General features: G+C 48.6%; 1 protein-coding gene and 1 pseudogene across 3 annotated transcripts in view; one reads left to right on the plus strand and one right to left on the minus strand.

The window, feature by feature from the left end:
• The window catches only part of LOC111755234 (RNA-binding protein FUS-like), a 58,312-nt pseudogene extending 39,448 nt beyond the window's left edge, over nt 1-18,864 (minus strand).
• The window catches only part of Dscam (DS cell adhesion molecule), a 549,020-nt gene that overhangs the window by 250,987 nt on the left and 271,522 nt on the right, over nt 1-26,511 (plus strand). The gene's annotated exons all lie outside the window — the stretch shown is intronic.

Below are 26,511 nucleotides of genomic sequence, written 5' to 3' on the forward strand. Positions count from 1 at the left end.
AATATAAAAATCCCAATTATTTAAAATATAAATTTATATTTAAAGTATAAAAATATAAAAAATTTTAAAGTTTTAAAAATTGTCAAAATAGAACAAAGGTAAATATTATTTTGCAGTTTGCAAAACTAGAGTTACCAGACTAAAGTAAGGAGCTGATCTTCCCCTCAAGTTTGCTGCCCAGTTTGTGATCACTTGGATCACATTGATTGCACCACCATAAACACACTCAGAAACTTTCACCCAGCGAGACCACAGACACCTTAGCTGGCAGAATCATGAGCAAATTATTTTGATCTTACCTTGTATTAAATATTGGTGATCATCATTGCCACCATTGGTAGCATGATAAGTTACCATGTGCTAGACACTTAGCTGTGTGTTTTGCATGGATTATGTGAACATCGCTGTGACCTAAGTGACCGAGTCTTGCAACAACACAAATAATAATGTATGTGCAGAGACGGAGACTCAGACTAGGGAAGAAAGTTAAACAGGGGTTCCGCCTCACATCCCCCAGTGAAGGCTGAGCTGGTATTCAGATTTATAGTCGACCACCCTGCCCCAGGTTATCTCCTTACTGGTGCCCTCTGGATGGGGACATACCACCAAGAGTACAATGAGGTTGCAGGGCTGTCCCTTTCCCCATGAGGCCCTGAGTCCATCTGGTGAGGGAGACATAGCCGCCACAGATAAGTGTGTGTGGAAAATGGTGCTGGTGGCATCACATAGCTGACCACATGGCACAGCTTACAAACCCTGCAGTCCACGATGGAAGCAGAGATCACCCAGGATGCTCAGGAAACTTGAAGTTACAAATCGAGCCAGCCAAGGTCTGCGTTTTCATAATGAGAATATTGATTACACAGCGGAGAAAAACGGGACTGAAATAATAACCCGACTGGATGCAGACACCAGTGCTGACCCTGGGCTGAGCGGTGCGGGGGGAAGCCCAGTGCGGTGGCAGAAGAAGCCACCCTTGCTGCACTGGCAGCACGCGCAGGACAGGGCATCTGGCTGGGCGTCTGCAATGCCAGAAGGGACATCGCTGTGGAGTCCTGTGTCCCTGACGGGCCAGCTCTGAAACCATGGGCGAACCCAGGGATGGTGGAAGGGCCGGTGCAGCTTAAGTAATGAACCTGGCTGTGCATAGCACAGCGTTGTAGGAGGGAGAAAGGCAGGGCCTCTTCCTGCCAGAGAAACTTCTGGAACCTTAGAGCTCTGTAGAATCCAGGTTAGGAGAGAGGTAGAAGGCCACATACTGTTCGAGTCGCTGGACATTTCCTCTCCCTGGAGACAGGAATCTTCAGACACTCGACTGTTTCTAATTTCTTGTTTTTTATTAGTGCCTGTTTGCCATACATAATCATGGTCATGTAGGGAATTGCTAGGCGTGCTTACTGCGTCTTAATCATTTTTACTTCTTCCCCTTCCTGTCTCCTTGAAGTTTCCTTCTGTGTTTCCCAGCATCTGTGCTCCTCTGAAGGTCACTGGGCCAGATACCCAGGTCCCGGGGCTGCACCGGCTCGGGCATCTGAAGGAGCTGGACTTGCTTGCTGGCGGGTCTCTTTGCAGGCACTCAGAGGACACAGTGAGAGCGACTGTCCCTGTGGTCCCTGAGGGCTGCAGACCTCCCTTCCCCAGCACTGCACACGCACACATCCGCCTGCACGGGCCTGGAGGTCATTGTTATTTATTACATCGGGAGCTGCTGCCATCCTGGGAGCCCATGATGAATGATAATGTGTGAACCCGCGGTAATTTGCTGACATGTTAGATCTGCAGGAGGCCTCAGGATGGAAGCGGCATTTTCCAAACTCTGCTCTGTGGAGCCCCAGGGGCTGCCCCAGCTCCAGGAGGGAGGAGGCGGCAGCTCTCACTGCTGAGCTCCATATTTAGGTCCTTTTCTGGCTTGATTTGTTTATAATTCCTGCTAAGATTCTGAATGAAGGAAGACAAGCAAATGTTGTCTACAAAAAATATTTTTAAAAAGCTATAAAACAATAGGAGATAATGTGCTGGAAAGAAGCAGACCAGAGTGGTTCCCCGACTGTTTCCTGGTATTTTCTAGGCCCGTGTGTGTCCTCGTGTCTTCTTGTATTTTGGTTTTTTCTGCACTGCAGATTGATCCCTAGGCCTTGCACATATGAAGCAGGCAGCTGCACCCCGGCACTGCGGTTTATTTGCACGATTATCTGGGTTACTTTCCAGATACAATACCGCAGCCTGTGTGGCCAAACAAAAAAGCGGGAATTTATACTCTCATACCTTGAGGTGCAGGTGTGAGGTCAGGGTGTTGGCAGGGATGGTTTCCTTGCTAGCATTCTTTCTTGGCTTGTGGATGTGTTTTAGCCAGAGACAGGCAACTTAGAAGCAGAAAGTTATGTCCAGCTCACGGTTTTAGTCAGTGCCTGCCCCTGTGTCAGCTCAGCTTGGTGAGGGTCTCCAGCTGGGTCACATCTTGGTGATGCTGATGACAAGAGCCTGGGCAGAGGCACGAGAGCCCATGGCAATACAGGTGGCAAGAGAGGTAGGCCAGCTAGGACACAAGTGTTCATAACATCGCCCTCAAGAAAGTCGCCTTAACCCCTCAAGGGACCTCCACGATGCCACTACATAAAGGTGATGCACCCTGTACACTGCCATGTGGGAACCAGGTTCTGAAAACATGAGATATGGGGGACAGGCCACACCCAGGCCACAGCGGTGGTCCTCTCTGTGCATGGCTGTGGGCTGAGTCCCCTCTCTGAAGGGACACCAGACTCCCTGGACCAAGGCACCCTGATGTTATTCGTGTGACCCCTTGAAGACCCTGCTCCCAAGTACAGTCATATCCCAAGGTGCAGAGTGGGATTTTGAAGGATGCAGCTCAATGCATGGTGGGGTGTGGGCATCACAGAGCTGCGTGACCCTGTTACAGATGCCCACTGCCTGCCTCAGGGCCCTGTTTTTTGGCTGTGTCTACACTGATGGTGCCCCAGCCTGGCCTGAGGAGGCAGAGTGCACCCTGAGTGTGTGGAAAGTGGGGCGCCTCGTGCTCAGCCTGTCACCTGGCCTCGCCCTTAGGTTAGGGCCCTGCCCAGTTCAGTCTCACTCGCCCTCCCAGTGGATTTCTGTGTTTCTCATGCACCTTTGATGGAAAGGTCACCTCCAGCTCTTCCCTGCATGGCTCTCACTCTGCTTCTGCTTCAGGCCGGCTGGTGAGCCAATAAGTCACTGTCACCACCACGACCTGAGGTGGGGCTGGCTGGTAAACTGATGTCCTGCGGCTTCTGCTGATACTGCTGCTGGAGCAGACCGTGCTCCCCGTGGCCCTCTCGTCTGCCTGCCGGGACATAGCTGTGTGGTCAGCAGAGGGCTGGCACCAAGTGCTCTGTCACGCCCGTGTCAGGCGGTGTTGGGAAGCCGCCCTATGTCTCCCTTTCCATTGCTTTGCATTGCTTGGCCTGACTTTGGAAACTGACATGAGAGTGATAGGGTTATTTTGGTAACTAAAAATCCAAGCTAAAATTACTTCAAAATGAAATTTTATCATATTATGTTTGGGGGGGGATATATCCAATATACCAAGTTATGTGTGTATCTCCAGGTGAATAAATTTATAAAATTAGATTAAAAGGTGATGGATTAAAAGCTGTCTGTTTCCTGTGGTGGACTAACTAATGGACAACTGGTAACACCTGGCTGGACTGAGTCTTCATGCCACTGGATGTGGAAAGTCCACCTGAGGATTGTTGACAGCAGCATATAAAGAGCCCTGGAGGGGAAGGTGGTGCTGTTGATTCTCCTGGAGAAGCTTGTCACACTGGCTTCCTGGTATGAACCCACAAGTTCTCATCATTAGAGGTGCTCAGGTCCTTGGTGTCACTAGAGATGGCTGTGGTTCTCTTCGGGGGAGCTCTGGTCCTTACCTTGAGTGTTGCTTCCTGGCTCCAGTGTGGATCCCTCAAGTGGCTAGCACAGCTCCTTCCTCCTGCTGGCACAGACTTTCTAGCTTCCACCACTGACCTTTGGCCTTCCCAGTGCAGATTGTTGATAGAGACTTGCATGAGACATTGCTGTGGGCTCTGGGGCTCCAGCTGGACTCATGGTAGGACATTGCCATGGGACTGCCAGGCCCTCAGCTATAATCTTTGGGTCTCTAGGGTGTGGACAGATCTGCACTCTCCTGAATCTCACTTTTTGGGTGAATATTATAAAATAAGCTATAAATTATGTGTCCTGTATTAAATCTGTTCCCCACTAAACTCTGACTACAACATTCCCAAAAGTTTTCTTAGGATCAAAAATAACAATTTGCCTTAGAACTGCTTTAAATAGCTGTTAGTGAGTTTAAAATATGATTCGATATGAAAGAAACTCACACCCGTCCTCTCAGGAACATATGCTTGGGCAATGTGATGTAATCTTGTGTTCTAAATTTAAGGCCTGAAGGACGAAGCATCCACCCTGCCTGTCTCTGTCCTTCTGTTAACATGCAGAGAGGTGTGGAACTGCACACTTTCTGAGAGTCATGGGTCTGAGAGCTGAGCTCAGGGCCAGCTTGGTCCCGTGGAGAGGACCAATACCGATGGGGACTTTAGAAGGCATCAGCCCTCCAAAGCTTCCCTGTGGACTGTGGTGAGCAGATCACTCCTACCCCTAAGTCCCAGGGTCTGATGCACCTTCTGGGGCCAGGGGCACAGCTCCCTGCGACTGGTTGTTGGCTCAGAACTTCCCAGTTGCATGTCCTTTGTCATGTGTTTTAATGCTTTCCTACCTCGGTTTCCTCATCAATGAAGCGGACACAAGTGTCCAGCTAATCAGATTATTGAGGAGGATCAAATTATTTCTGCAAAGTACTTAGCACAGAATCAGAACCCTGGTCCCAGTCCTTGTGTGGTCTGTTGCTGGTATTTGAAAAGCACTGAGTTAAGACTAACTGCACCTGAGTCACAGCCTGCCATGCCACCAGCTTGCAGGGGGGAGGGGGAGAATGGGAGGTGCCTCTCCTCCATGGTCTAGAAACAAAGGAGTGGGCAGGATCTGGGGGGGTGGGGGATCAGCTGTCCCTGCCTGCTGCAGAAGATGGCTTCTTAGAGGCCCTGGGAACAGGCTGCTTCTCGGTTGTATCTGCTCCCTTTCTCAGAGCCAAGCTCTCCGCATCGGGAGGAACCTGTGTGCTGATTGCCTAAAGCGCCTGCCGATGACACTAAACTTTTCGGAAAGCTGCCCTGGTGGGTCCTCACTATTAGACAGGGAAACAGCAGTGAAGAAGGGGCTGGATGACATGGGCTGTGACAGCCAGGTCTGGGGGCAGGGAGACTGCAAGCGTAACCATGAGGAAAAGAAAGTCACTAAGCAAAACAAAACAATGCAGCAGGGATTTTTCATGTAGTTGTGGCATTCTCAGACTGCTGATGTAAGCTGTTGAGTTCTCTGTTGGTTTTAATCATCTTAGCAACCCTTGGAGTTGCATGACCAGGAGTCGCTTTTGTGCAGAGGTGAATGGCTGGAGACAGGAGGTTGGAGCTGCGAGCCCCCCTGTGATGAGCAGCACATTGTGTAAGGAGACGCCAACCTGGCAGCCGGCATTGTGTGACCCAGCCATGCCTCCATACTCTGTTGGCCTCTAGTCCAGAGTTCCGGAGTCTTGGGAGTTCTCTTTCCAGGGCTTCTTATCTGAGCCAGATAGGAAGAGCATGGCCTGTGACAGCTGTGATTCTGGTCACAGGTGCTAGAACCTCACCGGTTGAGAAGCTGTCTGTAATCTACTATGTGACCACATTTTTTTCCTTTGGTGTCTCAACTATAAATAAAGTAGGTGTATCAATTTAATTATTTTATATTTAATTATAACATTTACACTTATTATTTCACTGTTTCTCAGGAAAACAGACTGTTAGGGCAATAGGATGATTATTGAAAATTGATCAGTGCCCATAATTCAAAAGTGAGCATCTTGAGCCTGTTGGGATACTTTTATCCAGTTACTCCCTGTGACAGTGTGTGGGCTCACATTGCACCATCACTCTTCCCCTGGTGAGTCCATCACAGCACTTGTCCATGAATTGTACGGTAGCAGAAAATGCCCACCCCATATCCAGCATACTTGTGTTTCTTAGTTTCCCAGATAAGAGTTCCCTTTGCAGTTCTGGTTGCTTCTGTCTCTAAGAAGTGGCTGATCACTGTGGTGCACATTATATAAACCATCCCCAGTTGACAAACCATCCTGCCTCTGTACTTCTGCTTGCTTATCTCATATAAGCCCTAAAGCACAAGAGATCAGGGTCTGGTATTCTCAGAATGATCCTGATCAGTGCCTCTTGATGTTCTGGGTATTGTTTTGATGTTCCTGTTTGCGTTCCATCTAGTGCATTGACTGAGAAGGCCGACTGTGCTGACCTCTTTGGTCACTGGTCATGGCCCTCACAGATGGAGCAAGGACCTCTCCAGGTCCTGATGGGAAAGCATGCCCTTGAGATTCCGTGAGTCCTCTCAGAGGCCTGAAGGAGAACTCCTGGCTCCCCACTAGAGTAGTTCATATCACACCCCAAAGGGAGGATGCAGTCTGTGTCTGTTTGTCTGCCTACCTGATTCTGGTCAGACTTCTAGGGGCATCCCAGTTAGTCGGTCAGTTCTGCTCACTTTGAGCAGAAGAAGAGCTTCATCATCTCCTGTTGATTAATGGTCCCATTCTCAAGGGAAGGGGGTTGGAATGTATAACCTCTGAGTGACTGCAGAATGCATATGGGAGTGAGTGGAACAGACGGCTTAAGCAATAGGCTTCTCCATCTGGAAAGCACTGACTGTAGTGGCTGATTGGGTCCTCAACTGCGGTTCTGTGGGATAACAGAACCTCACACCCTCTTTATCTAAATCGCACCAAAGTCCATGTGAGGGGCATAGTCCTTGTGAGGGAGCATCTGAATGGTCTCTCCTGGAGGGGCACCCCATCCTTTGTCTGTTTTGCTATCATTCAAGGGTATACAACATGCACTTCGGCAGATAGAATGAAAACTAATTAGTTAAAACCCACAGCTCTGATTGTAGGGAAAGGGACTCTTTCAAAGTTAAAAATAAAACCAAACCACTCCCTGTGTCTCAAAGAATTTTTTAAAAATGAAAAAGAGACACATTCTTCCTGAGAATTCCACTTGGGCACCCTCGTCAGCCGCTGCAGTTGCTGCCAAAATCCATAACTTCTCTCCCCACTTCCAATTTATCTACTTCCAGCCAGCTGAACTGGTTCCAGCCAGCGATTGCCTGAATTCATCCTCCCTCCACAGCCTTCTGCATACATACCTTTCCTGCTCAGATGGCACCATCTGATGCCCACTTGAGGTGACTGTCAACAGTTCCCTCTGAGTTCCACATTTTGATTGAGGAAAAATTGAACTGTCAGGCCTGAATAAATGGGACAGGCTGAGCTCTGTCAAATTAGGCCTCTGAGAGTCCACGGTCACTGCAAAAGTCAGGACAAACCTGACTTTCCTAGTAGACAATGGAACAGAGCTCTCTGCCTTTGAAAGTTCCCTCTGTCAAAAATAACCATCACTGGGGTACCTGAGGCTCTTGTTTCTTGTCCCTTCTACCAGGCATAAATTTACAGCCTGGGGGGGGACATCTCACCAAACATGAATTCCTGTATAAGCCTGTCTCCTCTGCACCAAGCCAGCCAGTCTTCCTCTCATTGACCCCCACATTTTCAACTTGGACTGTTCCCTGAGGAAAAGATGGTGTCTGCATCAGGCCAAGACAGATAACAGCATTCCTAAGTTCTGAAAACTCTCCTCCCAGAGGTGTAAACTAAAGCCTCACCTCTGGGCCTGGCCATCAACTCTGCTGCCTCACTGTGACCCCATTGCTGTCAAATGTCAGAGGAAACACAAGCATCCAGTGACACATGAGCCTGGTAAGCTGTTAATCACCTAGGGCAAGATCTCCATGCTGGCAACACCACCACCTGGCATCCTGCAGTTTCAACACTTTTACCTTTTTTAGACAGTTACTCATTGCCATAAGGGTTTGGGAACTCTCCTACTATTTTCAGAGAGGTCCTGACAACAGATTTGGCCACTCTGAGACAGCCTGTTTCTCTGGCCTTTTGAGCTCCACAATTCTGTCACTGTAAACTCCATGCTGGGGCAAACTCCACCTACATCAAACAGTATCCCGTACCATGAGAGACTCAAGTAGAAATTGAACTGTGATTTCAAAACTGAGGAATGTTGTAGACTGCTGAAATACACCTGTCCTATCCGGAAAGCCAATTCAAGATATCTGAGCTGCCAAAGCTTTCTTGATGGCCCTCTGTGTAGATAGCCTCAGCCTTTTGCCACCCACAGCCTGCCGGTACCCCTGCTAGACATAAAGGCTGTCCTCTTCTGACTTCAGTTGGTTCCTGTTGGTGAAAGACTTGAACTCAACCTCCCAGAGGTTCCAAACCTTGCTTTTTCTTCATTTCACTTCGGATTGATGACACCAACCCGCCTGCTGGAAAGGCACAAAAGCTCTTCTGCAGTATCTGACAGAAACTGTTTACAAGAAAGAAACTCCACAGATTTCTTAGAGCTTCTGGCTTCTCCTTGAGTTCAGAAGAACAATGATGTCTACTGAGACTATCAGCCCCCGGGAGTGCCCAATGGCCTACCTGTGCAGATACTTCCGTTTGATGCTAAGCCCCCCTCTTTGCCTCCATGTTTAACAGCCCCTGTCCTTGTGACCAAGAAAGCTGACACACTCACCTTATGCTGAGATCCAATTGTCCAGTGACATATCTACACTGGGGTGAACTGTTCTAAAAACGGAACTCCCTGACAGGTGCTGAGTACACCCTGTTTACAGATGGAAGTTGCTCTGTTAGGAATGAAGTCTGACAGGCTAAGTATGCTGTGGTCACCTTGGACAAAACTATTTCAGCTAAAACTGTCCTGCAAGGATGATCCACACAACAAACTGCTTCCTAATGCTGCGTGGAAACCCGCCATCAATAATCCAGTTCAGAGGCGTAAGCCCCTTCCAGATCCAACTGACTGAGACATCAACCCCAGCCAGAAAATCTTCACCCAGGACTCCTGGAAGGTCAGAGCCAGACCTGCCCCTACCATTTGTCCTACAAGCTGAAGCTGCAGCGCTGGCACCTGAACCCCTAGAGCCAGCTCAGGTGTCAGCATCTGTGTCACTGGCCCTGATCCCATACATTACAGTGGAATCTTTTCATTTAAATACACAGATAGAAAACATAAGTCTCTATACAACTTGTGACCAGTTAAGAGACCAGCTATAGGTGTAGACATTCCAGCACACACATATAACCCAGGTATATATTAAGGTTCAGAGATCTAGCTTTAGATCCACTGGAAAATTTACCTGCATACCTCCTCCGAGGCTCACTTTAAAGAGACAACATGCTCAAAGTCCTTCTTTGGATGCTCTGAATGCTGACCAGTCCATGCATGACTGAAGCCTGAGGACATTGTTCACAAGATTGCTACATATATATTCCCCTTGACTTTTGTGTCTTTTCAGGCTGTTTATCCCAGCCCTTGCTTCCCTGCTCCCCTGCTAGCTGTGGCTTTTGTTAACTGACCTGAATTCTGCTGACCCCAGTCATTGCTTTCCACCCTGTTAACTGTGGGGTTTTTTTGCCTTAAACTCTATGGACAGTTCCCCCAAGAGAACGGAACAATCAAACACTTGATCAAGATTGGATGCGTGTCCAAGGCACATTGGACACTTTCCTAGATTGGATCAGCTCTTTCACCACTTTGTCAGAATAATGTTGTAGAACATACAGGCCTAAATTAAGTCTCTTCCTGAAAAGTAGTTTAGGGTAAAACTCTGTAATAAGACAATATTGGGGACCTTGGCTGGGACCACTGACAGCCGTAATGTTACTGCTTCTAGTTGGGCTTTGTCTCAGGAGGTCACATGTAATATGTCCAGCACAGACTTGTCTGGGAAATTAAAAGAGGGGGACATGTAGCACCATCACTTTCAGTGTCTTCACTTTCTGAGTTGCCCAGGTAACAGCTCCTGTTCCGGTTCCAGTTGCTCCTGCCTCTTAAAAACGGCTGGTCATTGGGATGCACAGTGGTCACTGTGATGCACACTGTGTAAACCAGTCCCCAGTTGATGAGCCACTCTGCCTCTCTGCTTCCTGCTTGCTCATCTCATTTAATCTGTAGACCAGCAGAGATGGATGCCTGATGTTCTGGGAGTGGTCTTGATCAGAGGCTGGCAGTGCACCTAAGTCTGCCCCTGCACCTGGGTGTCGTGTGTTTCCGTTGCACTGTATGCCTCCTTTTCGTGCATCTGACACTGTGTGAAGACAGTTGTGACCTCACACTGAAGCCATTGAGAGTGTAGTAAACAGCAGAACTGGAGGCTGCACCCCCCAGCTCCGCCCCGAGGTCACTTGGGCCACTTTTTGTTGCTCCTTGTAGGGTTTCCTTGGGCTTTTCTCAGTCTGACTCCTGCTTCCAGGGCTTCATGTGACAACAAAGTAGCACTATAGTCCTTGAGCCCCATCCTTACCCTACCAGGAGTCTCCTCATTTTAGTCAAACCCACCCTAACCATGCAGGTATCCTGCCACAGTGCAAGGTGATTCCATTCCTTGCTTTTATTTTGAGAACTGAGACTGCGCACCGCAGAGTGCGCTGCCTTCTGCAGGCCGAGTCTGTCAGAGAAGGGATCCAGGCCCCTCTCCACCTCCAGCCAGAGCCGGCTGCACCCATCCCTCACCCCCCCATCCCTGTCCCCACGCAGACGCCCTTTTCCCTGAGCCCAGCCTGGCTGCTCTTTCTCCCTTTCCTCTGGGTTGGGTTTCCCCTTTTTCCTGTCCTTCTGAGAAGGGGTGTGTGGGAAATACATTTTTAAGAACTTGTTTGCAAAAATATATATAAATTTGAAAGAACTTTTTTCTCCCAGAACTATAAAAGAAAATCTTTAAAGGAGATAATTCCTTGTTAACCCTTTGCTGCCGGGGCTGCTGACTGCTGACACCTGGCCTTTATCTGCAGACCTCGCTCAGTCCTGGGCGGTACACAGGCTGTGGCTTTCTCCCCGCGCCTGCATTGTTAAACCGACAAACTTTAAAAGAGTCATTTGAAAAGTCTTTAGTCTTTTATTGTCCAGTTTTCTCCTCTGGGGCATTATAGGAAGTGTCTCTATCTCCCCCCCCTCCATGTTAACACGTGGGAAGTGCCCACACCGTGTGTGAAGCACCCCAAAGTGCTGTACCCACTTAGCCATGGAATAAGCGGGGGCCCCGCGATGCGGACAGGCTGCGTCCTGGGTGCACGCATGAGGGCCTGTGTCTGCAGCACCCCGCCTCCTCCAGGGGTCCCTGTATCCCTGACCTTGCTGAGCATCCTCTGGACCTGGGCCTGGGTGCGGAGAGTTTTCCCTCCTCTTCCCGACAGTGGGTACTGAGCTGGCGTCCAAGCCCGTTCTGCATCTGAACCACCAGGGGTATCTGAGGTGACTTTTCCTCCCCTCCCCCTTCCCTTCTCAGATAAAGAATTTTACTGTTTAACTGGCTTTTTCCTGATGAAACAGGAGTCCCCACCCCTATTAAAAGTATTGCTTATAATATTCAGCATCCGTGATTTCTCCTCAGCACACTCATAGATGAATTACAGGTTATTAAAAATTCACCTGCGTTTCACAGTGTGCCACAATTTAACAAATTACCCCCCAAAATATGAGATTGTCAAATTTAATATCAAACAAGTGTGTATAAAAATTTGATTCTTGCCCTTCCTGAATCAAATCTCTTGTATGATTTTCAATTTGATAGCAAAATTTATTTCATGTTTTTCACATTCCTAAATATACACCTTCAGCAAGCTCTATACTGCTGAACATAAGCAGTACATCACACAAGCCTCTTTAAATTTCAGAAGAAATGTGGAAGTAAATAATAAAAACTTCAATTTATAGATAAAGGTCAATTAAGCACTGAAGTATTTTATAAATTCAGTGTGTGTGTGTGTGTGTTTAAGGAGCTAGTGTGTTGGAGTCACCACACAGGCACACGTCATTGTTTTTAATCTTTTTGATGCATATTTGTGTCAGAAACAGCTCACCTTCAAAGGTGACCTCTGTCCCTCTAAATTCGCTTTATTTTCTTCATTGCTTAAATACAGGTCAGGAACCAATGAGCAGGAGGATACGGAGCCCTCTGGTGGCCAAAATACTTTTGGCTACAGACAAATACATTTCTCTTTGGGCTTTAATTCTAGAGTCTCTGATCTAGTTATTTTAAAGTTCTTAAAAATTTAGGCTTTTCAAAATAAACATATAAGCCAAGTTAACTAAACAGGAAAAAACTTTTTAAGTGCAACTGCATCATCAGGGACAAAGTCAATTTTGGGGGTGCCAGTAGCCAAGCTCCGCCGAGTTCTAAGAATCCCTGGAAACCAACAGACCCCAGACCGCTATGTGAGGCCCCAGAGGCCCTGTGCCCGACCCTGCCCGCTGCCATCTACCCTTGGCTGCTCCAAAAGCCCTTCTGGATGGTTCCACAGGAATGGATCCCACTTTGGGTTGGTTGAGGTGTAGGCGTGTGATCAGGAGCGTGACCTCAGCCCAGGATCCCACGCCTCCCTGGTCAGTAAAAGCAGGAAAAGCTAGGCAGACCATGTCATGGCCACATAAGGAGACAGTGATTCTAAGAACAGTATTCAGAGAGCTGATCCGGCTACTGGGAGGTCCATGTGAAACCCACCCACCTCAGCTGTCATGGTGGGGCGCAGGCTCTGGAGGTGGGGCCTGAGCAGACAGCAAGACTCCTTCTAGGCCCCAGCCCTGGAACTGCAGAACCCTGCACCCACGAGTGTGCTGTTTCCTTGTGACGGTTTCAGGGGTGCTGAGTGAGCCCACTTGGGGGAGGTTCTCAGGCCTGGGCCCGGGCTCCTTTGTCTCCAGCTGCAGGTGGGCAGGGCTCCCCAGATGGCCACCTGCACACCCGCTATTTATTTATAAAAGCAGAGGTCACTCCCGGCCCCTGGCCATGCTGAGCTGTGGTAAGCTCACGTGTGTCTGAGGGGTGCTGCATTTCTGTGGAGCAGCAGTTTCATCTACGCTGCACCTCTTGTGACCACACCTGTGTATTTCATGGCCTTTTCTGGATTTTTCCAGGCACAATCCTGTCACCCAAAACAGCAGAGAGATGCTCCTCGTTTATTTATGTGCTTGGAAAAATCAAACAACCTTAGATCACGACAGCCCTGCTGAGAATATGTTTTACTAAATGCGTTCATAATCAAGCAGGAGCAAGAGCAAGAGGTCACTGGTCACTGGTCCTTCTTCAGATGCCTCAAGAGTTAGCTGCAGGAGCACTTACTGGAAGCACATGATTGGTTGTGCTCTCTAGGGCCATGGAGGTGACCCTGTGGTGCGAGGGCCACCACAGACATGTGGAGCCCTCTGTGTTGCCACACGAGCCAAGACACCCTGGGTGAGCCATTTCCACCCAGCATCGCCCAGCAGCCGGGCATTCAGGCTCAACCTCAATGTTGCCAAAGGTGCTGAGTGTGGTTTTTTTTGGTTGTGGTTTGGGCTCTCGGGCTCTGAAAGGTTCGTGTCCTGCTCTAGCAGGACTGGAATAAGTGAATTCCTCACATTACTTTATTTCTAGGACTGATCTGCACAGATGCGAACAGAGTTTTAACACACTGGGTGCCACAGTTGATTCTGAATGTGGCTTTTGGGGTCATCTGTGCCCAATGTCTAAAGACACGTAAGCGGCGTCCTGGAGGGTACAGAGGGCAGCACAGAGAGGAGCGTGGGGTGAGTAAATTGACATGGGAGGGCGCTGCTGGTCCTGCCGTGCTGGAGAGGAATTTGGATTGTAAGTGCCGGGAGAAGCTTGGTGTTGCCCCCATGTTCAGGTGGTTCTGTTTGTCGGCTGAGGGAGAAGGACGGAGAGGGAGGGCATCGGGGAGTCTGGGCAAACAGGGGCTGAAGTCAAGGCGCTGTCCGGGAAAGGAAGGGAGCTGCAGGAGGAGGCAGCTACGTTTTGGAAGTGGGGTGGAGAAGGCTGATGGTTTGATAGGTGAGGAAGGAATCCTGGACAGGACCTGCAGGGACAATGGAGAAGCGAGTGATGTTACTGCAGTGTCCTGGGGACAGAGTGAGGGAGCTATGCATGGGCCAGGACTAGGAAGCCGTGACATGGTTCACCTGCCTCTAACCCTGTGCTCTGCTCTTCGCCATAGAATTCGTTGTTTTCCAACATGCTGCGTGGTTTCTGTGCATCGCTTGTGCCCATTTCCTGTTCGCTTCCCACCTCCCCCTTTGGCAGCATGATCCTCACAGGCAGGGACTCATCAAGGCTCCGAGCACAGCCCTGGCATCTCAGAGGTAGTGTGGAGCTCTCAAGGGAAGATAAGGGGGCATTGGGGCTCTGGGGTCTGGAGCTCAGAGGTGTCATGGTTTAAATCTAGAATGTCATCTTAAATCCTTGTATATGTGGAAGTGCTAGGATTCTTGGGCTCTAAATCCATGGGAGTTGAGTGTGCTGTTGGGGTGCAGTGTGGAAGGGTGCATCTTTCTCCCCACTCCTCTTCCTGTCTCTGCTTCCTGGCGGCCATGCCCCGAGCAGCTCCCCCCACCAGGCCCTTCTGCTGTGCCATGTCCACCTGGGATCTGCCCCACCATGCTTGGACTGAGACCTTAGAAATAGCCACCAAAATAAACTCTCTCTCTCTACATAGTGCATGTCAGCTGTTTTGTCCCAAGCAATGGAAAAAGTGACTAAGACAAAAGAGGAGAGTTGGCTGGGAGAAGGGAGACAGAAGGTCCAGAAAGTGTCCCAAGGGATGTCCAGGGAGTGGTCCCCGTGTTAGGGTGAAGCAGAAGCAGGAGAGGAGGTGCGGTGATGTCCTGGGAACTGAGACAGAGCAAGTTTCTGGACTGGGGTGCTCACACTCTGGGGCCTGCTGGTAAAGTAGGGGTGCAGCCAGCAGACGTGGTGGGAACGCCCTGGGGAGAGCGGCCCGAGGACTCGGTGTTTGCGGCGATCACGCAGGTGCAGGTGTGGTACAGCCCTGTGGCAGCAGCCCCAGGAGCGGGGTCTGCACTGCAGGTGGACGGGCCGTGCCCACCTGTGATCAGAAGAGCAGGGGTGGGAAAGGGAGGGACAGCAGCTCTGCAAGATGGTGTGATGGGGGGTGGACAGCGGGCTCTGGCTACAGGTGGACTTGGAAGGCCGAGGGTCCTCAGGGCCCACACGCTGGGGAAATCTCAGAACCAAGGGCACAGACAGTGCAGTGGGCAGCCAGGCAGGGCTTTGCTGGAGAAGAATCTGCTTAGCACCCGGTTAGTGTGGTCCAATGTGAGCAGATTAATTTAGAAATGTCCTCAGTACAGGGTTGGCCACTCTACTGTCGTGTTCTTTGTGTAGCAGAGACGCACGTTAGCCCAGCGTGTGTGTTTCTTGCATGGACTCATTTTGTTCCCCTTGTGGGGGAAGCCTCAGTTCCCAAGGAGCCTTTGGATCTGTTGAGGCAACTTTTCCTCTTACATTTTGTTCAGGCGTTTTGCTGAATTATCTTCACTATTTGTAATGGCATTGCAATTGATGCTCATGAATCTTTCATTTATGCAATTATATTGTATGCAAATAATGATAATTTTCCTCTTTTTAATATGCATAGCTCTAATTTTCTTCTCTTATCAAGTTGCGTGTTAAAGCATTTAATTTCATTACTATCTATGATTCATTTCCTATTCTTATTTCTAATTTTGTGTGTTTTGTTCTCCTTTTCTTGGTTAGTTTAGCCAACAATCTATCTACTTTATGCATTAATTTTAAACTTTTAGATTTATAATGATTCTAACATAAGTCTATTTTTAGCCCACTAATTCTTGTGTTTGTATTTTTATTAATTTGCTTTTGCTGTAGATAGTTTTAATTGTTCTAACACTACTCTGTTTTCTAGTGCATGGATTTTTGCATTTATTTTTATTAATTTGTTCCTTTTGCTTTATGTGTAACTTCCATTGACCGATTTTCTAATTCTTTGAGTTGCATGCTTAAACGATTTGTTTTCATTTTTATTATTTATGTGAGCGTACAAGACTGCAGATTTCCTCTGAGGATTGTAGTTGGCATATTCCTAAGTTCTGATACTAACTGTAGTCCTTAATATTATTTTCCAGGTGTTCTCAAATCCTATTTTATTTTCCTTTGTGACTGAAGATGAAATTCCAGGTGGAAAATCCTGGTAAATTATAGTTTTGTTGTACTGAGTTTAGAGGATTTTTTTTCTGCACCATTTCTATCACAAAAATGTAGTGAACTTTTCTTTCTGCCCTAATAGACCTGCAGAACAGGTGTTTTCCCCCTTTGGGTAGTGGAAAGGAAGGTGAGAGAACTGGCCCCAGGTTATAGAATCAAGGAAATTACAGCTCCATCTAACAGACTGTGTCAGTTAAGTCTCTGGTATTCTCACTTCTGATCCATCAGAGTGTGGGGGGTGAGTCTTCAAAACCTGGTGTGATGGCGCAGGCTTATCATCCTGGCATACTGAGAGGCTGAGGCAGGAGGATCACAAATTCAAGCCCAGCCTAGGCACCTTAGTAGTTTAGTGACACCCTGTCTCAAAATAAAAAATAAAAACAGGGAGAGAGTGACGCTCAGTACGAAGCTCCTCCGTTCAAAGCCCGAGCACCACAGAAGTTCTCCGTGCTAACCTCCTGCCTGTGTTTTCACTCTCTGGAGGTTTTTCTCTGTTAACTTCAGTGTGACATTTTCACCAGTGTGGATACTGGTCTCTCTTCTCTCTTACTGAGGACCCACTCTTTGACCTCATAGACGGGTATCCTTTGTTACGTGAAGGCTCCCAGCTCCAGCTTTTAACCCTGGTGTTGGGCAAGCATGTGACCCTCAGGTCCTCTGTGCCTTCGCCTGAAATTCCTTTCCACATTCTTTATATCTGATGTTTTAAGACTTTGAAATTCACCAAAACAATGGATCATTAGATTGACCGTGTCTGTGCCTTGGGTGACTGTCCAGTTTTACTTGGTTCTGTTCCTATTGGATTTTCTAATATCTGTATTTATGCCTCCATTAATTGCCTAATCACCATTAAAGGATCTCTGTTTGATCTCTAGTTAGAAACAGCTTTTACTTCTTTATCGCCCTTCTCCTGTGAACGTTTCTGTCATGGTGATTCTACGTTGCTGTGATTTGTAATAACCCATTTCTCTTCCCGTAGCTGCCTTAATTTGAATCTTTGGCTACATAGGATAAATGGAAAGAACTTACTCTTTTGCTGGGCTTTTAAAAATTCCTTTTCATTGTTTTATTATGAGATATTTTAAACACACAGGAAAAAGAAATTAGATACATGGTGACCACCCACTCGGCATCGCCTGGATCTGCAGTGGACATCCCCACGTTGCCTTATCAGCCAGCTCTCCCCTTGCTGATCCCCCTGCTATCCCTGGGTCCACCCTCCTTCTGCTACAGACCCTAAAATAACCGCGTCTGCTGGCGGTGTGTACCCCGGAACCCATACATAGCCGTAGCTGGAGTTTAGCATGGCAGTCTCCATTTGCTTAGCTACTGCGTGTGTTTCTAATTTTCTAGAAGATTTCATGGCTGTTAACTCATGACTATTTCTCCATTGAAAAACGTGACCCGCAGCCTTCTGTTGGATACTGTTTGGGCTGGGTAAAACACCCTACTCGCCTGCTTATTTTACGGTGTCTGGCTATCTTCGTCTGCAGAATTTTACCGTGAAAACTGTCTGACATCAATGTGATTTTAGCTGCTTTCTTCTTTTAAGCGATTCGACTTTTAATTTTCTCGCCCTATCGTAAAATACTTCTTTATCTTCTAAAGCACAGTAAAATAAATCCTATATAGATTAGGTGTTTGATGCCCGACTTATCCCAAATATCCTTAGGCTTTGAGATCATTTTCAGCTATGTATTCAGTTATCTTGTATTTGACTACTGATCGTTTTGTGTACCGATAAAAACGAAAAAGACAAAAAAAAAATTTCTAACACTTCTCAGTTGTTTTACATCCTTCTGTTTTCGAGGACTCAGCTGGGAAGATTCTGGCTTGCCTTAACTGTTTCCCTTGCTCCCTCTGTCCTTTCTGACTGTCTGTCTGTCTATCTACCACCTATCTCTGTCTGTTTCCTACCTCTCATCAAACAGTCCACCTATCGTCTGCCTGTCACCGTCGTAAGTCTTTCTATCATTTACTTGCCACAGGTCTTTCTAGTGATTTTGTTTTGCTGATCCAGTTTTTCTTCTTCTGGGCAGTTGCCTGCTTTTTTTGAGTTGGTTTCATGGTTGAACCTTAAATTTCCCTTCCTTCCTGTGCTCTTAGAGAATGGCCTCTGTCTCCTTTTCTGTACTTAGTTTATGTTCCTTCAGCTGTTTATTGCACTGAATTACTTTTGCTCACATTCAGGGTTTTGTTCCGATTATTTGCTGGCCAGTGGGTTCTGGTTCTTGTTGGTGGAGGGCGGGCCTGGTGTTTTTCTTACCTCCTCTCGTAAGTTTTTCTTTCCCACCTTTGGGTGAGAGGCTTCCACCATCAGATGCTTGCGCAGAGCTAATTAAGGAGGACGCCAGAACTCGGGTTAGCAGAACTCATTCCCGGTGAATCGCGCAGAGACTCTGTGTCGGGTTGTGGTCCTGGAGTTGTTTGGTCTTCACCTCTTTCCAGCTCATACAGGTCCTGAGGTCCAGGCTGCTTGTCAGTCTGAGGGCCACTTGCCTTCCTGACCTCGTGGAGGTCAGGATATAGTTTGTCCAGTGCCGGCCCGTGATGCCAGACAAGCTTTGGAGAAGCACCCTCCTCCACCTGCTGCCACGCTCCTGGAGATGGCGACATCGGAGGTTGCTTCTCCTCCATGGTGCCCCACTGTGGCAGAGAGGCTGGGCAGGGATGGGCTGCCCACAGGGCTCTGTGGTCACTCGCTCCCATGCTGGCCTTGGACCCTTCCTGTTCTGGAAGACAATTGGAGTCTGTGGGTGTCTCTGAGATGGTCTGACAGATGAAAGGCACACACCTGAGAGTGCTGAAGAACCTCTGCTCTTGGGCTGGCCTGGCCATCTGCCCATTGCTAGTAAAGCTCCTGAGGCTCTGTCCAATGACCGCCTGCTGGCCACACTGCACTGGATTCGGTATTGCATTCACAGCTAGTGGGGTGTGGAGGAGGCTGATTGGAAACTGAAAGTTTCTGAGTGGCCTGTCAGGAAGCTGCCCCAGGCCCCTCTCCCAGTTCACCCTTTTGGCAGTCTGTCACCATGGACACTGTAGCCTCCTTTAGCAGAAGGACACAGGAATTCTTCTAGACGGCAAAAGGACTAGGCCATGTCTTGGACTAATTCAGGCCTGAGCTGTATTCTCAACACCCCTGGTTATTTCCCTGTATCAACTTCATTCCTGGGAGCAGAACCTAAAACCAAGAAAACAGCCCCAGATGTGGTGCAGGCTTGAAGCTTGAAATGGAGAAAAGAGAAAATGGCTCTTATTTACCAGGAACAGGCTTTGCCATGGTGACGACTTCTAATTGGCTCATCCAGATCTTTCTCTCCAGTCTCTGGCTCTGTAGGCCTTTCTCCAAAGTGGGCAGGGATGTGGGGTGCACATGTGGACCTTGCTCCCCCGTTGGGACCCTACTGGCGAGGAGAATGACCTCCCTGTCACAGGAGCCATCCCGGAGGAGGACATGTCCTTCCTGTGCACTGCATTCCTTGGCTGCTGCAGGGACCAAGGTCCTATGAGTTTCTCAGCCTTTCCAGTGAATGGCCAGTTTGTCTCCTGATCTTTAGAGTAATTTTGCAAGAGGACAAGGACCGTTTGGACATTACACAGTCAGCGCGTTCAGCTGCTGTAGATGTGCTTCTTGATGGGTGCTCTCTGCTCCTAAAGAAAGGGTGCTGGAAGAAAGATTTGTCCCTCTTTTAATGGTTTACATTCACTTATGAGCCGTCAGCAGCCACAGAAATATTTTTCAGTGTTAGTACTGACCATGACTCATGTAGACTGGAAAGTCCTCATCCTAAAGCCCTGGGTCGGGACATGAGCAGTGGTCTAAGCCTGGCGGGGAAATGGAGCCCGCTGAAGTGGTCTTGAAAACATGAAGCAGAATACACATTTCACTGTTGCAGAGGCTTTGTGAAGTCATTTGCAGTCACAGTACAAAATCTGCCAGCATGGCAGACATCAGCTTGTCAGCGTGACCTTTCCTAGAGGAGTAGATGGACAGAGGCTGGCGTCACACTAAGACATTGTGACAGCACTGGACGGGGACTTCCCAGCAGGTCGCTGTGCCTCCTCTTCTCAACAAAGAGCATATTCTGGGGCAGGGAGGGGACAGAGCAAGCATGTTGGTCCTCCGAGCCCACAAACCAAAGCTTTGACATTCAGGTTAATTTCACAAACTGATACATAGCAGTGGGTGACACAGGCATACAGGCCTGCACACACGCACACGCACACAGAATCGCTGATGATCAGAATCCATGGGGGCTTCCCCATAATGGGACAAATGGGAAGGCAAGGACTCACCTTCAACATCATTTCAAACATAACTAGTCATTTCAGCCCTAGCCGAAATTTCAGATTCTTCCTGCTTTGCAGTATAGGGTATCATGTTTGACACACATGCTAAACCAGAGGTTCCTTGCGGCTCCAGACCCAGGAATTAGCAATGATAGAGAATTGTTTGCATCATGCATTAAAAGAAAAAGAAAAGAAATAAGAAGTATTTTGGTTTTCTCTTTTCATGTGGTAGAGACCACTCCCACGGTCCCCTTATTCCGTCAGCCCCCCACTTGCTGTAGTACAAATGGCAGGTCATATGCACAAAGAAGCAAAAAGCTTCGTAGCATAGCCCGGCCACACATTCCATACGTCACAGTTTGCTGGCGCTGAGAGGTGGTTAGAATAACTAGCAGAGTTAATTCTGAAGTGTTTCAAGGTGAGGCAGATTGCATGTGACGCCACGGTTCCATTATGGCACCCGCAGTACAGTGCTTACATTTCCTCAGTCTTTACGCACACCTCTCCCAGGCCAGCTGGTGTCCAGAATTCTCTTCTGAGCTCTGAACTTCTCTGCCACTGAATATGCTTTGTTTCATATTTTTAAAGATCATCTTCATTTTGCATATGACAGTAGACAAGGAATAAATTTTACTTTCAAAGTTCTCCTGGTTGAGGGCCTCACAGGAGGACTGCAGACATCAGGGAGATAATTCCTTGACCTCTCCTCTCTGACGTGACCGTGGGGTTCCTCAGCCGTGAGTGGCATCCACAATAATGTCCTAATTCCTCGTTAACTGCTGCATTCATATTAACGGTACAACTGGGCCACTTTCTGGTACATATTGTATAGCCACTGAAATTCTACCCTCGGTGATTTGATGTCTTCATACGTGCTCGAGCAGGCCAGCACGTTCCCAGCAAGGGAACGGTTGTGACTAAATTACTCACATGATTGTGCTCTACTATGCTGATGTTTGATGCAAGTGAGATGCAATTTTAATTTTGTTTATTCTGACAGCTGTGAGGACCGGGTACAGAGTCTCTACGAGTTGTGCATGATCCTTACAAACGTGCCACGCAGATAGCAGATGCTCAGTTATCTCAGGTCCTTTGCTGCCTTTCCTGTACCGTTACAGCATCCTCGCTGATTTTCTCCTAGAGATTCCTGCTTTCCTCAGAGAGAAAAGTTATCTGAGGCAGAAGAGGCTGTCCCGGGGCGCTGGCTGTCTTTTCCTTAGGATTCCACCTGCTTTCTCTTGCAAACCCCAAGCCTGGCCTTTGCTCACATCAGGCCTCTTTGGTGTCTGAACCGTTTAACCCCGGGCATCAACAGGAGACCCGGATTCCAGTGAGCTGGGGCTTTGGATGGGGAGGCTGAGTGCCCCAAGGGACTTGTCACAAACCTCAGCGTCCTGTGCCCATCTACCCTGCTCAGCAGGCAAACCAGGCAGGCAAACAGACCTCTGCCCATTCTGGAAGGGCCCAGCCCACTGGCAAAGACCCCTGTCCTTTGGACAGAGTTTGAGCCAGAGAGCAGGTGACCTGTCAGTTATACACTTAGAGAGAATGCCACTGACGTCCTAAAATGCACACACACACACACACACACACACACACACGATACCATTCAGTGGTTCTCTGAATGTCCCCTGTGAATTCCTTAGTGAACAAATCTATACGGAATGATGTTATATTTAAATTATAGCTGCTCCCAAAACTCCAGAAACCTATCAAACACTGAGAACAATGCATTCAATGCACCTAACCCAGAGAACATCATCCCTCACTGAGTCTCACTTAAGTGTGTGCAGAGCGCTTAAAGTCGCCTGCAACTGAGCAGAAACAAGGTCTGGCCTGTTTTAAATAAGGATCACCTATCTCAAGTACATGCTAGAACCTTATATCTGACAGCAGAAAAGAGAATGGTTACCTGTGTAAGCTTTGCACCCACACAGAAGAGGGGAATCATAAGTCAAGGGCAGCCTGCGCTATGCCACACAGAGGTGATAAAGAATGACTTAAATCAGACACACAGCTGTGACAGTCTTTCCTGCAAAAGTGAGCTCCTCCCAATTAAGAACCTCAAAGGCTTTGCTTTATCAAAGAAGTTTGAAGCAGGTCAGGAGAGAAAGGGGTTAAATAGAGTTTGCTCAGTGCTCTTGTCTTGGTGCCTTCAAGAAAAGCTGCCAGGACGGTGTGTGTGTGTGCAAGCTCATGTGATGCAGGGAGCTGGTCTAGGAGGAAAACAGCCCCTGGTAATACAGCACTGAGCACGACATCGGAGTGGACCTAGGAAACTGCACAGTGGTGTCAGACATGGAAACCCACTGCAGGTAGAGCCTACTTGGATGCATAAAAGGTGAGTGTGACCCTTCCTGGCTTCCCACCTCTCCTTGGCTTCTGAGCCCATGAGAACACAGCCAGGTATGCAAAGTGCCAGCGCTGTGATGTTGTGGACACGCTGCTCTTACTGGGGAGGAAAGTTCGGCAGGAATATTCACGCGTACATAGCGCAGTATCGAGAATAATATTCCCATGGCACCTGCAGCTCCAAAACTCAAAAGCGTGGTATAACATTCCACGGCCAGAAGGAACCTGGAGATGGAGGTTCTGTGCTGCATCACAGAGTGTCCCCTTCTACACACCGTGCTTTCCAGGGCTGGAGAGAGTGCCAAGAGCAACCCGCCTCCCTGTGACACTGGATGGAGGGCCCACCATCAAGGAATTCCAGCTGCTTTCGGGAGACAGAAAAGGCAAAACCAAAAACAAGCCATCAAACTCCACCACACTAACTATCCTTGAGAAGCTCCAAAATCAGCGCAGCCTCGGGAGACCTCAGTCCAGCTCGTAGCCTCAGAAGTACAGCCATGCACGCTGTTTTAAGCCAGTTTGTGATGATTTGTTATAGGAGCCATAGGGACCTGGTACAGATGGGATGGGATGAAGCCTTCTCCTCCCCTGCCCTTTGCCCAAACTTATAAGAACTACATTTTGAAGTTGCTTTAGGGAAGAATTCAATCTAGAAGAGCAAAAATCATACTTTTGCAGAACAGTCAAGGTTTTTAAGAGAAAGAGGACCAATGGCAAATGAGACAGGAGAGCTGGGGACAGGTAGGGGGGACATGGGAGCAAACGTTGGCACTGACTCGCAGGATTCCGAGGGCTAAGTCTCAGGATCAGCTCTCCTCCAACTCAGGCTGGAGACCCAGGAAGCCAGGGCCTAACGCAGTCTGGGTTCTAAGGCCCGAGACCTGGAGGACGGACGGAAGCTGTGATTCCCAGCCCACGTCTGAACAGCTCTGTGCTCAGGGAGCTGCGGAATTACATTCCAGATGGCAAAGGCCCAGGAGCCAAGGCTCTGCTGTCTGAGAACAGGAGACGGTGAGGGAGTCACCCTGCCTTCCTCTCTGTCCCCTTTCTGTCCCCTCTCAGCCTGTGGTGGGTTGTAGGATGCCTGCCTGTGGTGGTGTGGTTCCTTACTTGGTCTTTGAGTCAGATGGGATTCATGGTCACCTGCACAGAGACCTCCAGGCCAACACTGATGACACACAAAGTGGACGTCAGGCCAGATAGGCTGTGTTGCAGTCAGGGGTTGTGTAGAAAACAATTAGAATCAGGACATGGAGTTTAAAATATTATTTTTATAATGATCACTGGGAGTTAACACAAGAAAATGCAGGAAATCTATCTGCAACACCAAAGACATTGAATATTTAGTCAAGGGCCTGAATCCCACAGCAATGTCCCACATGAGTCCAGATGAAAACCCAGAACTCATGACAATGCCTCCCACAAGTCCAACTGGAGGTCCAGAGCCCACAAGAAGGACTCCTGCCAGTCTCTTTTATGGATCCATGCCAGGAAGGCCCAAAGGTCAATGGTGGAAGCCAGAAAGTCCATGCCAGCAGGTTGAAGGAGCTGTGCTAGTGGGATGAGGGTTCCATGCTGAAGCCGAGAAGTCACACTCACAACAAAGACCAGGGCTGTCCTGAAAAGCACCACAGCCATCCTCGGCCACACAGAGGCCCCGAGCTCCTCCTCCAACAAGCACAGTCGGATATGTGCCAGGAAACCAACATGAAAAGTTCATCCTGGAGACCAAGCAGCACACGTCTTCTCCTCTGGAGCCAGGAAGCAATGCTCGATGTGAGGACCAGAGCTTCTCCAGGAGAACCAGCGGCTCAAACAGCAACATGTAGGAGAACCCACAATGCCTCAATGCAACAATGCATTAACGCCTCCGTGCCTCAGTACCTCCCTTCTCCATCTGTTTATCCTGGCAACTTTCTTCAGGTGGAGCATCTTCACTCAATGCATGCTGATGTAATCCAGCTGGTGTTAAGTTGACCACCAGTTCTTCACCAGGCAGCTCCTGGGGTGAAGGCCTTAGCCCCTGTGTTGCGTTTTACTTGAGAAAAGTGTCACACTGTGTTCTCGGGTCAGGATCCCAGCCGCGGGGGGGATGGAGGTCTAAATGGTGGACCTCGTTCTTCGGCAAAGCATGTGGGTTTCACCAAGTAAAGCGATGCCATAAAAATAGAATTTGGACCATTTTCCATCAAAAATTCCAAGTAGATTTGAGATCAGTTGGTTCACAAACCTTCCTGGTATGTCACTGTAGATGGTAAGATCAACACCATTTTCTACTTAGGATGAAGATAGTCTCCATGGAAGGCGACCATCCTTCCAAAAGCAGTTACTGTTCCAGGTAGGAAGGTCACCCTGTGCTCAGAGTACCACAATAATGAGTGTGTTGCGTGGGAATCAGATTTCATTAGAAAGACAAAGAGTACATCAGGGTAACCTTTGGCTGTGCAACCAGAATGCTCTCCCAGCAGTCCTGGGAGAGCTCGCCTATCTCTTCCCCGTTGAGTTGTATTTTCTAATCTGCTGTTACTTCTGATTCATTTCAGCTTTAAGCAGCAGGATCAGTTATTCTTAGGCTCTAAGTATATGGAGAGCAACGGTACCCAGTAAATAAAGAGTAAGAATCCTAGGTCTGCGGGAAGAGCTCAAATATATTCTCAATTCAAATGGGAAGGGGGACCAGGTGGGGAGGAAAAGAAATAGAAGGAAATATAAGGAGAAATGGAAACAAAGCTTCTGTAAATAGACAGGAAGAGGGGCTCACGGGAGGGGAGGGGAACGGGAAAAGGGAAGCACAGGTAAGAGCTCCCTCTGAGGAATGTGGTCATTTGTATGTCAAAATATCCCAACGAAATTCATTTTAAAAAATACAAGCCTTTGATTGTCCCTGGCATTTTTGTGTCCTGGACCTCTATAACCAAAAGTAGGAAGCGGGGATTTGGGAGGGCTTTTCCTGCACCAAAGCTGCCTGGCCCAGGTCAGAGACTGTCACTCCGGGAAGGGGAGCCTGGACTAGCCTGGCTAGCAAAGCCTGCACAGCACGGGGAAATGGTCATAGCCAGGCCCTCGTGGTGACCATCATGTGGCGGGGAAGGGATGATCTGTCTCTGTTCCACACCATCCCTGCCAAAGAAGGAACAGGCAAGGCCCGGGGCTTGAGGAGTGGCCATAGGAGGGGGACTCACCCCCACCGTCTGATAAATAGAGGGCGAGCCAGGAGTCTTCTGGATGGCTGTGTCATGCTCCACTGCACAGGGACAGTGTCCCCTCTGCACACGAGGCTGGCCTTATCACTGCAGTTTGCCCAGCAGGACTCTGAAAGTCGAGGAGTCGGCCTTTTCACCCTCGCACTGCATTTCCCCTCAGAGCCTCCCTGGTTTCCTCAGGAATGTGAGGCCACGTTACTCCATGCTGGAACCAAACCCGACTCACTTCCGGGCGGTCACTAGAACTTGGGTCCCCGTGTAGAGAACCTGCTCCTTGGACTGCGGCGAGGGACCTGAAGGTGGGATTTGCTTAGGATTATGGCTGAGTCCATCCTGGCCACTAGAAAGCATGTCCACATGGGAAGCTGTGGCTCGGAAGAGGCTGAGGAAGTTGGGGACCTGACAGTAGGCAGGGTGGCTGGAGGGGACAGGTGAG

This window comes from Cavia porcellus, unplaced genomic scaffold (assembly GCF_034190915.1).
Source record: "Cavia porcellus strain 051 isolate PalLab524CR breed Dunkin Hartley unplaced genomic scaffold, mCavPor4.1 scaffold_15, whole genome shotgun sequence".
Taxonomy (NCBI): Eukaryota; Metazoa; Chordata; class Mammalia; order Rodentia; family Caviidae; genus Cavia; species Cavia porcellus.